Source organism: Otolemur garnettii, unplaced genomic scaffold (genome assembly GCF_000181295.1).
Source record: "Otolemur garnettii isolate 467f Iridium unplaced genomic scaffold, OtoGar3 scaffold00073, whole genome shotgun sequence".
Classification (NCBI taxonomy): domain Eukaryota; kingdom Metazoa; phylum Chordata; class Mammalia; order Primates; family Galagidae; genus Otolemur; species Otolemur garnettii.
Genome location: NW_003852468.1, coordinates 6,998,112 through 7,013,183, shown reverse-complemented (window position 1 = coordinate 7,013,183; position 15,072 = coordinate 6,998,112). Strand labels below are relative to the sequence as shown.

The window sequence follows — 15,072 nt, the reverse complement described above, 5'->3', positions numbered from 1 at the left end:
AAAAAAAAAAAAAGAAAAAAGAAAAAAAGAGAAGGAGGTTTGCTTAGTGCTAAAATTCAAGAAATAAAGGAAGAATGGAGGACAGTAGAGGAGAAATAAAGAGCAATGGTTCTCAACCTTCCTAATGCCGCAGTGTACTTTCATTGTTACAAAGGGGTCACAACCCACAAGTTGAGAACCCTGGTGTAGAGCAAGCAATATGGAGATCTGTTATTGAAAACAGCTGGCAAGTAAGGTTTTCATTTTGTGCATTGATTTAAAGAAATCTTTTTATTGTGGTAGAAAACACATATAGTAATAACATTTACCAGCCTAACATTTTTAAAGAGAATATTTTTAAAGCAAAAAAAGTCTGCAAAGTTGAGTACATTTAAACTTGTATAAAATATTAAAAGCACATCAAGCAGTGCCTGTGGTTCAGTGGGCAGGGCGTCGGCTCCATATACCAAGGGTGGCGGGTTCAAACCCGGCCCTGGCCAAACTGCAACAAAAAAATAGCAGGGTGTTCTGGTGGACACAGCTACTCGGGAGGCTGAGGCAAGAGATCGCCTAAGCCCAGGAGTTGGAGGTTGCGGTGAGCTGTGATGCTACACCACTCTACCGAGGGTGATAAAGTGAGACTCTGTCTCTACAAAAAAAGGATAAAGAAAGAAAAAAAATTAATAGCACAGAAAAATCCATATGGATTATTTTAATGTAAAAGACTTTTAAAGAGAGAACCTTCATTAAGGAGCAATATTTGATTTAATCTATATACCATTATTACTCTATGTCTAGTAAAAAATTTCACTATGCTAATCTGTATGAGTTAGAAATATTTGACCTAATGAGATTTATTTACACTGTGAGGAAGAAAGATCTTTTTTGAGGTGGAGTTTGATTATATCAACAAAAAGAAAAGCATACAGTAGAAAGGTCAACTACTACCAAAACTCACAAAATTCTAATTCATAAAATTTAATCTTGCATAAATTTCTCTTCTCAAATAAATGTTTCTAAATCTGATTTCAAAAAAATCTTGCACTCACATGAGCAAGAAACAGCAAACACACTATTTTTCTTTCTTTTTTTTTTTTCCTTTCTGAGACAATCTCACTCTGTGCCCTGGGTTGAATGCTATAATGTCATCGCTCACAGCAACCTCAAACTCTCAGGCTCAAGTCATTTCCTTACCTCACCCTCTGGGGTAGTTGAGAATACAGTTGCCCACTATGATGCCTGGCTACTTTCTCTACTTAGGGGGTGGGGTGGGGAGTGGACAGAGGATTGATTGAAAAGTGGTAATCAGATTTGCTTCTGTTCACCTTCAATTGTATAATTACAAGAAAAACTACCAAAGGCTTGAAAAGTAAGACACAATATGAGGTAGTGTGGTAACAAAATTCTCTTAGCTAACAAAATAAGCTAAATATTCCTCGTAACTATTAAAAATTGTAGTTGAAATACTTCCTATGAATAACCAGCAATTGATTCAGTGTAGTTTTAATCTATAAATATTTGAAGGTAATTTCTTAGATCTTAATCTTGCATTATAAAGTAGTTTTGGGGAGTGGGGGGAGGAGTCTCACTGAACTCCCCAGGCTAAAGTACCATCTCAGCCTACCTTACAGCAACTTTGAACTCTTGGGTTCATGAGAATGTCCTGCCTAAGACTCCCAAGTAGCTGAGACCACAGGCACCAGCCACAAGGCCAGGATAAATTTTTTTCCTCTTTTTAGTAGAGACAAGGTCTTGCTCTTGCTCAGGATGGTCCTGAACTCCTGAGCTTAAGCAATCCTACCACCTAGGCCTCCTAGAGTGCTAGGATACAGGCACAAGCCACCAGGCCCAGCCTAAATAATTGTTAACATGGGTATTTTAGTCACAATGAGCTATTTCAGAATTTTAAAATATCTAAGTAAAAATTATGTGTCCGGGATTTAATTCAGACACTCTAAGTCTGTGGTCCCCAACCCTTTGGCTGCAGACCAGTACCCCATGGCCTGGAATGACACCAGTTGCACAGCGGAAGGTAAGCAGCAAGCAAGCAAAGCTTCATTTGTATTCATAGCCACTTGCCACTACATGGCAACACTACCGTGGCTCCACTTCTGTCAGATCAGCAGCAGCATTCAGTTCTCACAGAAGCGCAAACCTTACTATAAACCATCATGTGACGGATCTAGGTTGTGTGCTGCTTCTGAGAAATCTAATGCCTGGTGATCTGAGGTAGAGCTGAAGTGCTAATGCTAGCACTGGAATCCTCCAGTTGCAGGGAAACAAGCTAAGGGCTCCGAGTGTTTCTGCTTTATGGTGAGCTGTGTACTTACTTCATTATATATTATAAACTAAGAATAACAGAAATAGGCTTGGCGCCTATAGCACCACTGCATGGGGAGGGGGGGATCACATGATCCTCGGAGTTCAAGACCAGCCTGTCAACAACAGTGTGAACCTGCCAATCAGTCAGTCAATCATTGTTTTTCTTTTTTTTTTTTTTTTTTTTTTTGAGACAGAGCCTCAAGCTGTCCCCCTGGACAGAGTGCCGTGGCATTACAGCTCACAGCAACCTCCAACTCCTGGGCTCAAGCGAGTCTCCTGCCTCCGCTTCCCAAGTAGCTGGGACCACAGGCGCCTGCCACAACGCCCGGCTCTTTTTTGGTTGCAGCCGTCATTGTTGTTTGGCGGGTCCGGGCTGGGGAATCGAACCCGCCACCTTAGGTGTACGTGGCTGGCGCCTTAGCCGGTTGAGCTATAGGCGCCGAGCCATCATTGTTTTTCTAAAGGTTGAGAATCACTTAGCTACTAACTTTAAACATTTTTTTTTTTGAGACAGAATCTCACTTGGTTACTTTCAGAGTGCCGTGGTATCATAGCTCATAGCAACCTCAAACTCCTGGGTTCAAACAGTTTTGTTGCCTTCGCCTCCCGAGTAGCTGGGACAATGCCCAGCTATTTTTAGAGACGGGGGTCTCACTCTGGCTGAGGCTGGTATCGAACCTGTGAGCTAAGGCAATCACCCCACCTCGGCCTCCCAGAGTGCTAGGATTACAGGCGTAACCCACTGCGCCCAGCTGGCAAAGGTTCTTCTAAAGTAGCTTTTCTCAACCTTCACTGAATAATATAAACTACCTGGGATGATTTGCTAATATTCTTAAAATACTGTGAAAAATAAAAAATGTGATACCTAGGCCATAATATAAGATTCTTACTTAACTAACCTGGAATAGGAATGAGGCATTAATATACTTTATAAAAATCTCCCAAGATAGTTCTAATATACATCTAGAATGGTAAATATCTGGCTTTAAAGTTTATACATACAAGGCCAGGCATGGTGGCTCATGCCTGTAATCCTAGCACTTTGGGAGGCTGAGGTTGGGTGGATAACCAGAGTCTGGGAGCTCGACACAAGCTCAATATTCCAGCAGCCTGAGCAAGACCAAGACCCCATCTCTAAAACCTAGCTGATGTCAAGAGGGTACCTATAGTCCCAGCTACTTGAGAGGCTGAGGCAAGAGGACTGCTTGAGCCCGTGTTTGGGGTGAGCTATGACACCATGACACTCTACCAAGGATGACGAAGTCAGATTCTATCTCAAAAAACAAAACAAAAATAATTTTATATATTTGCCCATACAAAAATCTTAATTTTGGCTCGGCGCCTGTGGCTCAGGCGGCTAAGGCGCCAGCCACATACACCTAAGGTGGCAGGTTCAAATCCAGCCCGGGCCCGCCAAACAACAATGATGGTTGCAACCAAAAGGTGGTCGGGCGTTGTGGCGGGCGCCTGTGGTCCCAGCTACTTGGGAGGCGGAGACTCGCTTGAGCCCAGGAGTTGGAGGTTGCTGTGAGCAATGAAGCCATGGCACTCTACCCAGGGGCTCAGCTTGAGGCTCTGTCTCAAAAATAAATAAATAAATAAAATAAAAAATAAAAAAAAATCTTAATTTAAAAGCCTAATTCTGCTAGGTGTGGTGGCTCACGCCTGTAATCCCAGCACTTTGGGAAGCTAAGGCAGGTAGATTGCTTGAGTTCAAGAGTTCAAGAGTTCAAATGCCAGCCTGAACGAGAGTGAGATCCTATCTCTACTAAAAATAGAAAACTTAGCCAGGCATCCCGGCGGGTACCTGTAGTCCCAGATACTTGGGAGGCTAAGGCAGGATTACTGCTTGAACCCAGGAATTTGAGGTTGCTGTGAACTAGGTTAATGCTAAGGCACTATACCCAGGATGTCAGAATGAGACTCTCTCAAAAAATACAAAATAAAAAACAAATAAAAGCATAATTCTAAGAAAATCTATTTTTTTTAAATTTTGCTTTCATTTTTCTTTTTTCTTTTTTTTTTATGGAGACAGAGTCTCCCTTTGTGAACCTCAGTACAGTACTGTGCAATCATAGCTCACAGCAACCTCCACCAACCCCTGGGTCCTTGGGTTAAAGGGATTCTCTAGCCTCAGCCTCCCAAGTAGCCGGGATTACAGGCACCTGCCAGAACGTCCGGCAATTATTTGGTAGAGATGTGGTTTCACCCTGGCTCATGCTGGTTTTGACCTATGAGCTCAAGGCAATCCACCCACCTCAGCCTCCCACAGTGCTGGGACAACAGGCGTGAGCCATCACGCCTGGCCAGAAAATCTATTTCTTTTAGAAAGATTTCAGAGAAATTTCACTTCTATCATTCTTTTCAGATGTCCACCATTATAAACTTAACTCTTCAAGAAAAAATATGTGATATTAGGTTTTAACCAGCCACTGTCTCTTAAATTACACTGATCCTCAAAAATAATTTACAGGAAAGGGGGGAGGATGGGTAGAGGGAGGGTAATTGGTGGGACCACATTTACAGTACATCTTACAAGGGTACATGTGAAATTTACTATGTACAGAGTATAAATGTCTAAACACAATAACTAAGAAAATGCCGTGAAGGCTATGTTAACCAGTTTGATGAAAATATTTCAAACTGGCTTGGTGCCTGTGGCTCAAGCAGCTAATGCGCCAGCCACATACACCTGAGCTGGCAGGTTCGAATCCAGCCTGGGCCCACCAAACAACAATGATGGCTGCAACCAAAAAATAGCCAGGCGTTGTGGCGGGCGCCTGTAGTCCCAGCTACTTGGGAGGCAGAGGCAGGAAACTCGCTTGAGCCCAGGAGTTGGAGGTTGCTATGAGCTGTGATGCCACGGCACTCTACCCAGAGAAACAGCTTAAGGTTCTGTCTCAAAAAAAAAAATTTCAAATTGTACATAAAACCAGCACATTGTACCCCATGACTGTATTAATGTACACAGCTATGATTTAATAAAAATAAATTTAAAAAAAGAAGTCCTGGGCAGTGCCTGTGGCTCAAAAGAGTAAGGTGCTGGCCCCATATGCTGAAGGTGGTGGGTTCAAACCCAGCCTCAGCCAAAAAAAAAAAAAAAAAAAAGAAGTCCTGTGAGAAAGGAAAAAATAATTTACAAATATCCTATCTAATGATACACAAAACTGCAATAGGACAGTTTAGGTAGAACAAAGGTGACTTTCACCTTCAGTTAGGACAGAGAAACCAGTACCAGACTAGCCTTGCCACCGAAACCTGTGTAAGATGGAAATTATAAGGCAACTATATTCGGTCAGTGGACCACAGGCAGTCAAAATTTGTATTCCTTTAAAGATCATTACAATCATCCTGCCTCTCTCTTTGCGGGCAATTCCACGAAAACTAGCAGAGCATGGGAGACCAAGCAGAGCATAGACAGAAATCAGGACTTAAGACCTCCAAGTGGCTGAAACCCAAGGGATGAGTTTAGGGAATGGGAGATAGATGGAGAAAGGGAAGGTAGAAAATAAACACAAATTTCTCACAAGTCTTTGGCCAAGCTCTGCACTACATGAGTTCTGACAATTCAATTCATGAACTCATCCTAGAAAAAGTTCTACAAACTTCACTGCTAAGTACCACTACAAAGTACTTCCTTGGCCATCTGGTGACTATTACAGTGATACTTAGCAACGAGGAATGTAGCACTTTTTCTAGGATGAGTTTGTGAACTTAACTGTTGGACCTCATATATGACAGGGTGAGATTATGCTAGGTTACCAGATAGCAGTTGCTGTCAATTTGACACTAAAAGAGAAAAACTAGAGGCCAAGGAGTTCTGGAAAATAGAATTCCTGCTGAATGCTAAAGAGCGGAAGAGACTTTGCTAACCTCCCTGAACATCGACCTGAGAAACCGGAAAAGTCATACCTTAAAGGAAAAAACTGCTTTTACTTTTTTCTGGAGTCTGGCCTCCTTCCCCTAAGTGGTAGAGCCATAGGGGCTGGATCTCAATGAAGTGAGAGTCAGGAACCCTGGGAATGGGTATCCATCTGCCTTTGCAGTGATATGTGGCAGGAGCAGCTGTAGGGAAACGCGTGGGAGTTTGGGGTGGTTGTTAGCAACAGCTACTTCTATTGCACAGTTAAGTACTGGACCTAGTGTTTGTTTCACTTATGTCATGTGAGCTAATCACAGCAACCCTGTTAGCTGGGAGTTAGGATCCCCATTTTACATGTAGAGAAACTAAGACTCAGTCAGTTCACATAGTCAAGGTGACAAAGCTAATAAATGACAGAAACTGGATCTGTATTCAGAGTTTTGACTTGGGAGCCAATGTTCTTAAACCACTAGGCTTTGTTGAGGGAAGGGAATCCTAGGGTTGAAGAAAAGGGATGAACAAGTGAGGTGACAGTAAACAAAACAGTTATTCCGCAGTTATGGATTCTGGGCCGTGTACTGTTCTAGGCATGCAAAGATGAACAGGGCTAGAGGCTGATGAAGCCCCATTAGTCCCTTTCTAGGCCCAGGGAGGGCCCTAACATTTAAAAAAGGCAGGAGGAGGAAAGAACTACACCATGAAGTAAGTTCTACCCTAGGCCTGCTCTATCCTAACAACATCTAATACCAAGCCTCAACAAGCTCTTCCAAGAAACGAGTTTAGAAGCTGAGTCCCATCAAGTTAGAGAGACTTGGGAAAATAACTTAGGCTTTCCACCACAGATGTTCCTTAACAAAAATAAAACCACACTGAGAGGCAAAGGCTGGTGGATCACCTGAGCTCAAGAGTTTGAGACCAGCCAAGCCAGAGATCTTGTCTCTAAAAATGGCCAGATGTTGTGGCAGGCATCTGTGATCCCAGTTACGTGGGAGGCTGAGGCAAGAGAATTGCCTAAGCCCAGGATTTGGAGGTTGCTGTGAGCTATGACACCACAGCACTCTACCTAGGGCAATAAAGTGAGACTGTCTCTACAAAAAAAAAAAAAAAGGAAAGGAAAGAAAAAAGAAAAACATATTCAATGGGCAGCACCTGTGGCTCAGCGGGTAGGGCACCGGTCCCATATACCGAGGGTGGCAGGTTCAAACCTGGCCCCAGCCAGCTAAAACAGCAGTGGCAAGTGCAACAAAAAATAGCCATGCATTGTGGCAGGTGCCTAGTCCCAGCTATTCGGGAGGCTGAGACAAGAGAATCACTTAAGCCCAAAAGAGTTGGAGGTTGCTGTGAGCTATGATGCCACATGCTCTAATGAGGGCGAGAAAGTGAGACTGTCTCCAAACCAAAAAAAAAAAAAAGAAAGAAAAGAAAAAAGAAAGAAAGAAAGAAAAACACACTCAAGTGAGAAATGTCAACAATAGCTATAGGACAGACAAATCTGAAAGTTGAGCGAGCTGTATATAAACTAGAAATACAAATGTGGACAACTAAAGCTGAACTGCTATTAATCTTCTCTAAACGTTTTTCACTGGCAGCCTTGCCCCAGCTCACTTTGTGGTAATTGCAGTTTTTCAGTTGCAAAAAATTCTGGTGCCATCCTTGAATCTGCTCTTTTCTCACAACCAAATCCAAATTTATCAAAAAAATTTTGGCTCTACCTTCAAAATATACTGCCAAATCTCACCACTTACTATCTCCTTTGCTTGTAGCCTGGTCTCAGTCACCATCACTTCTTGCCTGGATTACTGCAGTGATTTCCTGAACTGTGTCCATGTTTCTACTACTACCTCCCTTTTTATTATTATTATTATTTTTTTAAAGAGTGAGTCTCACTTTATCGCCCTCAGTAGAGTGCTGTTACATCACAGCTCACAGCAACCTCCAGCTCTTAGGCTTAGGTGATTTTCTTGCCTCAGCCTCCCAAGTAGCTGGGACTACAGGCACTTGCCACAACGCCCAGCTACTTTTTTGTTGCAGTTTGGCTGGGGGTGGGTTTGAACCCACCACCCTCAGTATATGAGGCCGGTGCCCTACTCACAGAGCCACAGGCGCTGCCCTACTACTTCCCTTTTAAGGTATCCAACCTTTCAGTTTCTCTGTGCCACACTGGAAGAATAAGAAGTGTCTTGGGCCACACATTAAAATGCACAAAGACTAAATACCATGTGTTTAAGACTAGTTTAGATAATGAAGTAAAACAGGGATATGAAATCTGTGGCCTTCTAGGTCCTTAAGTGTGGCCTTGTAAATGTGCCCAAATTTTATAGAACCCTATATTTATTTTTTATTTTTTGAGACAGTCTCATTTTCTTGCCCCCAGTAGAGTACCAGGGCATCATAGCTCACAGCAACCTTAAACTCTTGGGCTCAAGCATTCCTCTTGCCTTAGCCTCCCCAGTAGCTGGGACTATAGGCACCCACCACAATGCCTGACTATAAATTAGAGACAGGCTCTTGCTCTTGCTCAGCCTGGTCTCAAACCTATGAGCTCAATCAAACCACTCACCTCGCCCTCCCAGAGTGCTAGGATTATAGTACTCATGAGCTACTGAGTCCAGCCCCCTTTTATTTTTATTAATACTTTTTAATTCAACTTCTATATAAATAATCCTACTAGATTAACTGGCACAATTAGAATATGAGTAAGCAATAAGGGCTAAAATGATGGCTGCTACACCACAGTTCTGCAGCCTGCTAATGCTGAATGATGAGGTGTTCAGTATGGATTTACCACATCATTCTAAAGTACAGTGGCTATGCAGGGGTAGGTGCTAGACAAAATTATCTCTGTGAGAACACATCAAATTTTATGAAGGACAGAATCAACAATGTGAATTATTGATAAAAGATTTCTATAGGAATGCAGCATTTCTGTGTAATATGTCGTATTAAAATGACTTGAATATTTCTTTGCAAGGTAAAACTAAATCTATATGTGACATATATGCCCCCAAACCCCAAACATTTCAAAATAAGTTCTTTTTTCAAAAACACTTCTTCTTTAAAAGGAAATTTCAGATGAACACTTTCCCAGTTAGCAAAGAGCAAGATGGTGAGCAAGATGATACGCCCGAATCATTTGAAGAATACACAGCTGTTATAGACCTGTTAGTTGAAGAATACAACGAAAGGTTCACTGACTTTAAGAATCATACTATTACACTCCAATTACCATTTTAGCTTCACCTAGTTGTTATCACCAAGGTACCTAAAGAACTACAGATGGAATCAATTGAGCTCTCAGTAGATGATATTTAAGTCATTGTCTAATGCTAAGAAGGATCAAAATGTTTTCTTGCTTTTCAACTACTTACTGTTGTCAATCTACACTGTCCTACCTAACCCAAATCAAGCCGGGATTAAGGTCCCAGATGACTGATACCCACCTAGAGGATCAATTGCAACTGCAGATGTCCAGGCTGCAACCAAATAGTCAAATGTTTTCCAACAAAAAGCACACATAATAAAGTCATTAAAATTAAGTTTTCATTTATGTACATTATTAAGTACACAGTAGTTAGATTTTGGCAAAATAATGTACATTTTCAGTATATCTAACTGAAGTTTCTTGGATGCAGTTGTGTTTGATTACAGCTAAATTAATGTGGCCTTTCAACATGAAAAGTTTCCCCACCCCGGTGTAAACCCTGGCATGTCGAATACAGAAGCAGCAAGAAAATAAGCAAATGAGACTTAGAAGTAATCGTTGTGGTACCAGGAAAACGAAAACCATGTGGTCTTCTGGTTGTCAAAAAAACCAGAATGTATTAAACTGCAGTCCCCGGGGTGGTGCCCATAGCTCAGTGGGTAGGGCAGTGGCCACATACACCGAGGCTGGTGGGTTTGAACCCACCTGGGCCAGCTAAAACAACAATGACAACTGCAACAAAAAAAACCAGCCAGGTGTTATGGCAGGCGCCTATAGGCCCAGCTGCTTGGGAGGCTGAGGCAAGAGAATCTCTTAAGCCCAAGAGTTTGAGGTTGCTGTGAGCTGTGACACCACCGTACTCTACAGAGGGCAACATGATAAAACTGTCTCAAAAAAAAAAGAGGATTTTTGTTTTCTTTCATTTTTAAAGATGAAAGAAAAATAGCATATTCAAATACTGATAGGAATTGTCAGAAAATGAAAAACTAACAATTTGGCAGACAGAAGGGCAAATTTCAGATGCAATGTCCTTGTCTAAGAGAGGGGGATAAAATTCAGCTTTGCATAGGAAAAGACAAAAATGTAGGTGCAGGTGCTTTGGTAGAGAAGTAGATGTCACAGAAGGAGTCTATGTAAGTTCTGTTTTGATTGTGTCAGTTTTCTCAACGAAAGGAGAAGCAAATGATGATTAAAGATGAAATATTTAACATTTAAGAGAAGAATTTAAGATCTGAATGCACAATATGATTTTTAGACAACATTAAAGGTCTCCTTGAGGGAAGTGATCATGAATTGAGAATGAGACCAGTTGGTATCATGATGGCATATGTTTTTTTTTTTTTGAGACAGAGTCTATGTCGCCCTCAGTAGAGTGTTATGGCATGACAGCTCACATCAACCTCAAACTCTTAAGTGATTCTCTTGCCTCAGCCTCCCAAGTAGCTGAAAACACAGACTCCTGCCACAACACCTGGCTATTTTTGTTGTTGTTGCATTTGGTTTTTTATTTGTTTGTTTTTTTGAGACAGAGCCTCAAGTTATCCCCATGGGTAGAGTGCTGTGACATCACAGCTCACAGCAACCTCCAACTCCTGGGCTCAAGCAAGTCTCCTGCCTCCGCCTCCCAGTAGCTAGGACCATAGGCGCCTGCCACAACGCCCAGCTATTTTTTGGCTGTGGCCGTCATTGTTCTTTGGCAAGCACCGGATGGATTCAAATCCACCATCTTAGGTGTATGTGGCTGGCGCCTTAGCCACTTCAGCCACAGGCGCCGAGCCTGTTGTTGCGTTTGTGATTGCAATTTTAGCTGGCCTAGAACTGGTTCAAACCCACCATCTTCGGTATATGTGGGTGGCGCCCTACCCACTGAGCTACAGGAGCTGCCAAACCTATGTTTTTTTCCTGCCATGTTCAGTTGGATAAACAAAGCACGATAGGAGGGAAGCTGGGTTTAATGAGAATTGTAGGCTCAGTGCCTGTGGCTCAAGTGGCTAAGGCGCCAGCTACATACACCCAAGGTGGTGGGTTCGAATCCAGCCCAGGCCCGCCAAACAACGACAGCTGCAACCAAAAAATAGCCGGGCATTGCAGCAGGCACCTGTGGTCCCAGCTGCTTGGGAGGCGGAGGCAAGAGACTCACTTGAGCCCAGGAGTTGGAGGTTGCTGTGATGCCACAGCACTCTACCCAGGAGGACAGCTTAGGCTCTGTCTCCAAAAAAAAAAAAAAAAAAGGAGAATTGTGGTTTTCCCAAACAAGTTCAAAAAGTGGGATATGGGAGTCAAAGCTAAATGCAAGGGAATGAGTAAAATAATTAGCCACAACATTAAACTTGGAAAAGTTAAGTGAGAACACAAAGAAATGAGGTAAAGTGAAAGGGTAGTAGGATCAATGGATTAAAATAGAAGTTACTGTGGCTGAATAATTGAAAAAGTCTGGTAATAAACAATGAGCTGGATGATAGGAGACGTCACAGAGAGGAATGCTTAAAACTGAACCAATTATTGGAAAGACATGGTCTAGTATATGATCAGGTGTGCGTGACTGCAGCAATATAAAGAACAAGAATGTTGCAAAGGAGTTCAAAGAACACAAAGACTAGAGTGTCTGAAGCATCAAATCTATGTACAATAAATTGCCAGGAATTCAGTAGTGTTCCATTCTCTGAGAGATGACAGGGAATGAATGATCCAAGAGTTTTCAGATGACAGCAGCAATGAGGATTTATGGGTGATAAGAAGAATTTAAAAACTGGAGATTTTCAGGGAACAAAGAATAGTGTAAAAAACAAATCATTCTCCTCTCTTCTCAGTAAAGACAAGACCTAACTCATTACCTCCCAGACTCAATAATACATGAGATATGAAAGAAAAAAATTGTCACTAAGTAAGACAGCTACAGGACAAGCTGTGTCCATTACAGCAAAGGCATAGAAAAGGGTCAAAAGGAGGGGTTGAGGATCCAGACTCTGATGACAAACCACAAATTCCAGAGAACAAAGTGGCAGAGAGGGACAGAATCAGGCATGTGCACAGCCTTCTGGGAATTAAAGTATGACAGATGAGGGGATGCCTGGGAGTATGGAATATTTCTTGGCTGACAGATAAAGGACATAATTAATATTAATCCTAGTAGATTTAAGGCCAATGATGACAAGGAGGACACAAATGGTGGTAACAAAGGTAAAGTGAGTTTGCACCTTTCTCTTGTAACTTGTCAACGGAAAAGAAATTCTAGTTCCAACTCGTCAACACCATGTTCACTCCAAATACGGACTTAAGAATAAGAACAGCCTTAAAATGACCATTTCAGGAGAAACAAACTCTCTCCAAATGTGTAGGTTCCATCTTGCCCCATGCTGACAATCTCTAATGTTTCTCATGAACTATCACATGTCAAATTTGTCAACATTATTTTTCAAATGACCCAATATAAATAAATAGATGTCATTCCCTTTTCTCCTGAAGACCTCCTTCAGAGGGTCCCCAGTTTCCACGTCTCAGTCTAAACTAGCTACTAAACCACTGTCATTCTTGGCATTCTCTCGTCTTCTACTTTCTTGGTTAGTAACTTATTTTGATAGATCACATTATCTAGGAGTTTCCAGAAAGAAATGCATAGGAAACAAATTTTCTGAATCCTTGCAAGCTGAAAAAATACCTACATCTTATCCTCAACACTGATTTATAGTTTAGCTACAAAATGCTAGGTTAAAAATCTTTTCCCCTCACCTCCCAACTTTTGAAGACATTGTTCCACTATCCCTTAGTTTCTGGTACTGCAATATTGAAAAACCACATTTTGATTTCCATTTCATTGCTGGTCGCTTAATCTATTCTTTGGAAACTTTCTTGATCTTAATTTTAATCCATAGGGTACTGTCATTTTATAATGCTATATGGGTTTTTATTTATTTTTTTTTTTTTAATTTTTTGAGACAGAGCCTTACGCTGTCCCCCTGGGTAGAGCGCTGTGGCATCACAGCTCACAGCAACCTCCAACTCCTGGGCTCAAGCGAGTCTCCTGCCTCAGCCTCCCAAGTAGCTGGGACCACAGGCACCCGCCACAACGCCCAGCTGGCTATTTTTTTTTTTTTTGGTTGCAGCCGTCATTGTTGTTTGGCGGGCCCAGGCTGGATTCAAACCCACCACCTTAGGTGTATGTGGCTGGCGCGTTAGCCACTCAAGCCACAGGTGCCGAGCCGGGTTTTTATTTTTCAAACAATCATTATTCTAGATGATAAATGTAAGATTTTATCCTGGTGACTCTACAGTCTTCAAAAAATTTCTTGCATTAGTTAACTGATACTTTCCCAAGATCTTGTTTTCTTTTTCTGGTTGTCTATCTGAACTTCTGAATTTTCTCCAGATCATGAAAAGGTCTCTAAACTCTAAAAGCAGCTCAACACCCACAACTCAGTGAATAGGACACCAGCCACATACATGGAGGCTGGTGGATTCGATCCTAGCCCGGGCCTGCTAAACAACAATGACAACTGCAACCAAAAAATAGCCAGGAATTGTGGCGGGAGGCTGTAGTCCCAGCTACTTGGGAGGCTGAGGCAGTAGAATCGCTTAAGCCCAAGAATTTGAGGTTGCGGTGAGTTGTGATACCATAGCACTCTACTGAGGGCAACACAGTGAGACTCTGTCTCAAATAAAATAAAATAAAATAAAATAAAATAAATCCTAAAGAGGAGGTAGGGAGGGGCAATAAAATGAAAAAAGTATCACTACTGGCAATCTGGAAGCAAGCTAGAGAGAGTGCAGGTTTCACAGCTTAGTGGGCAAATTCACACTTTATCTCCCTAATGTCAGCCTAATACCTCACCCTTACCACCCTCCACAGAGTCCGGGGCCTCTCATTTTATTTATCTATCTAGAGAATAAGCCTGACTTCTATGATGTCTGTCATCTCTAGGTCCTGAGCTATTATTATAGATTTCTAAGAAATAACTTGATTGGCTTTCTTTTTTCTTACAATTTTTGGCCAGGGCCGGGTTTGAACCCGCCAACTCCAGCATATGGGGCCGGTACCCTACTCCTTAGAGCCACAGGCGCCGCCCTGATTGGCTTTCTTTATATCTCCTTTACATGGCCTAAGTTGATCCAAAACATTAGGTTAATCACCAAATCCAATAAATCTTTCACTCATTTTCCTGCTTTTAAAAAACTTATTAAAGGGCGGCACCTGGAGCTCTTGGTGTATGTGGGTAGGGCGCTGGCCACATACACCAAGGCTGGCAGGTTCAAACCCAGCCCGGGCCAGCTAAAGCAACAATGACAACAACAACAACAACAACAACAACAAGCCAGGCATTGTGGTGGGTGCCTCTAGTCCCAGCTATTTGGGAAGCTGAGGCAAGAAAATCGCTTGAGCCCAAGAGTTTGAGGTTGCTGTGAGCTGTGATGCCAAAGCACTCTACCCAGGGCGACAGCTTGAGACTGTCTCAAAAAAAGAAAAGAAAAAAAAACTTCTTAAAGGCTGGGCATGGGGGCTCATGCCTATAATTCTAGCAGACTTGGGAGACCAAGGAGGGTGGACTGCCTGAGCTCACAGGTTCAGACCAGCCTGAGCCAGATCAAGACCTCGTCTCTAAAAAGAACCAGGTGTTGGCTCGGCGCCTGTGGCTCAAGCGGCTAAGGCACCAGCCACATACACCTAAGGTGGTGGGTTCGAATCCAGCCCAGGCCCGCCAAACAACAATAA

At 42.4% G+C, this 15,072-nt stretch overlaps 1 protein-coding gene across 2 annotated transcripts in view; it reads right to left on the bottom strand.

Annotated features, from left to right (window-relative positions):
- Nucleotides 1-15,072, bottom strand: part of TRIM33 (tripartite motif containing 33) — an 82,043-nt gene that overhangs the window by 53,389 nt on the left and 13,582 nt on the right. The window contains exon 1 of one of the 2 annotated variants that reach the window (XM_023515487.1): nt 11,255-11,259. The exons of the other annotated variant lie outside the window; for it this stretch is intronic. The gene's annotated coding sequence lies outside the window, so the exon portion shown is untranslated. Of the gene's footprint in view, nt 1-11,254; nt 11,260-15,072 lie in introns of those variants that run through there. 2 annotated transcript variants of the gene reach the window in all.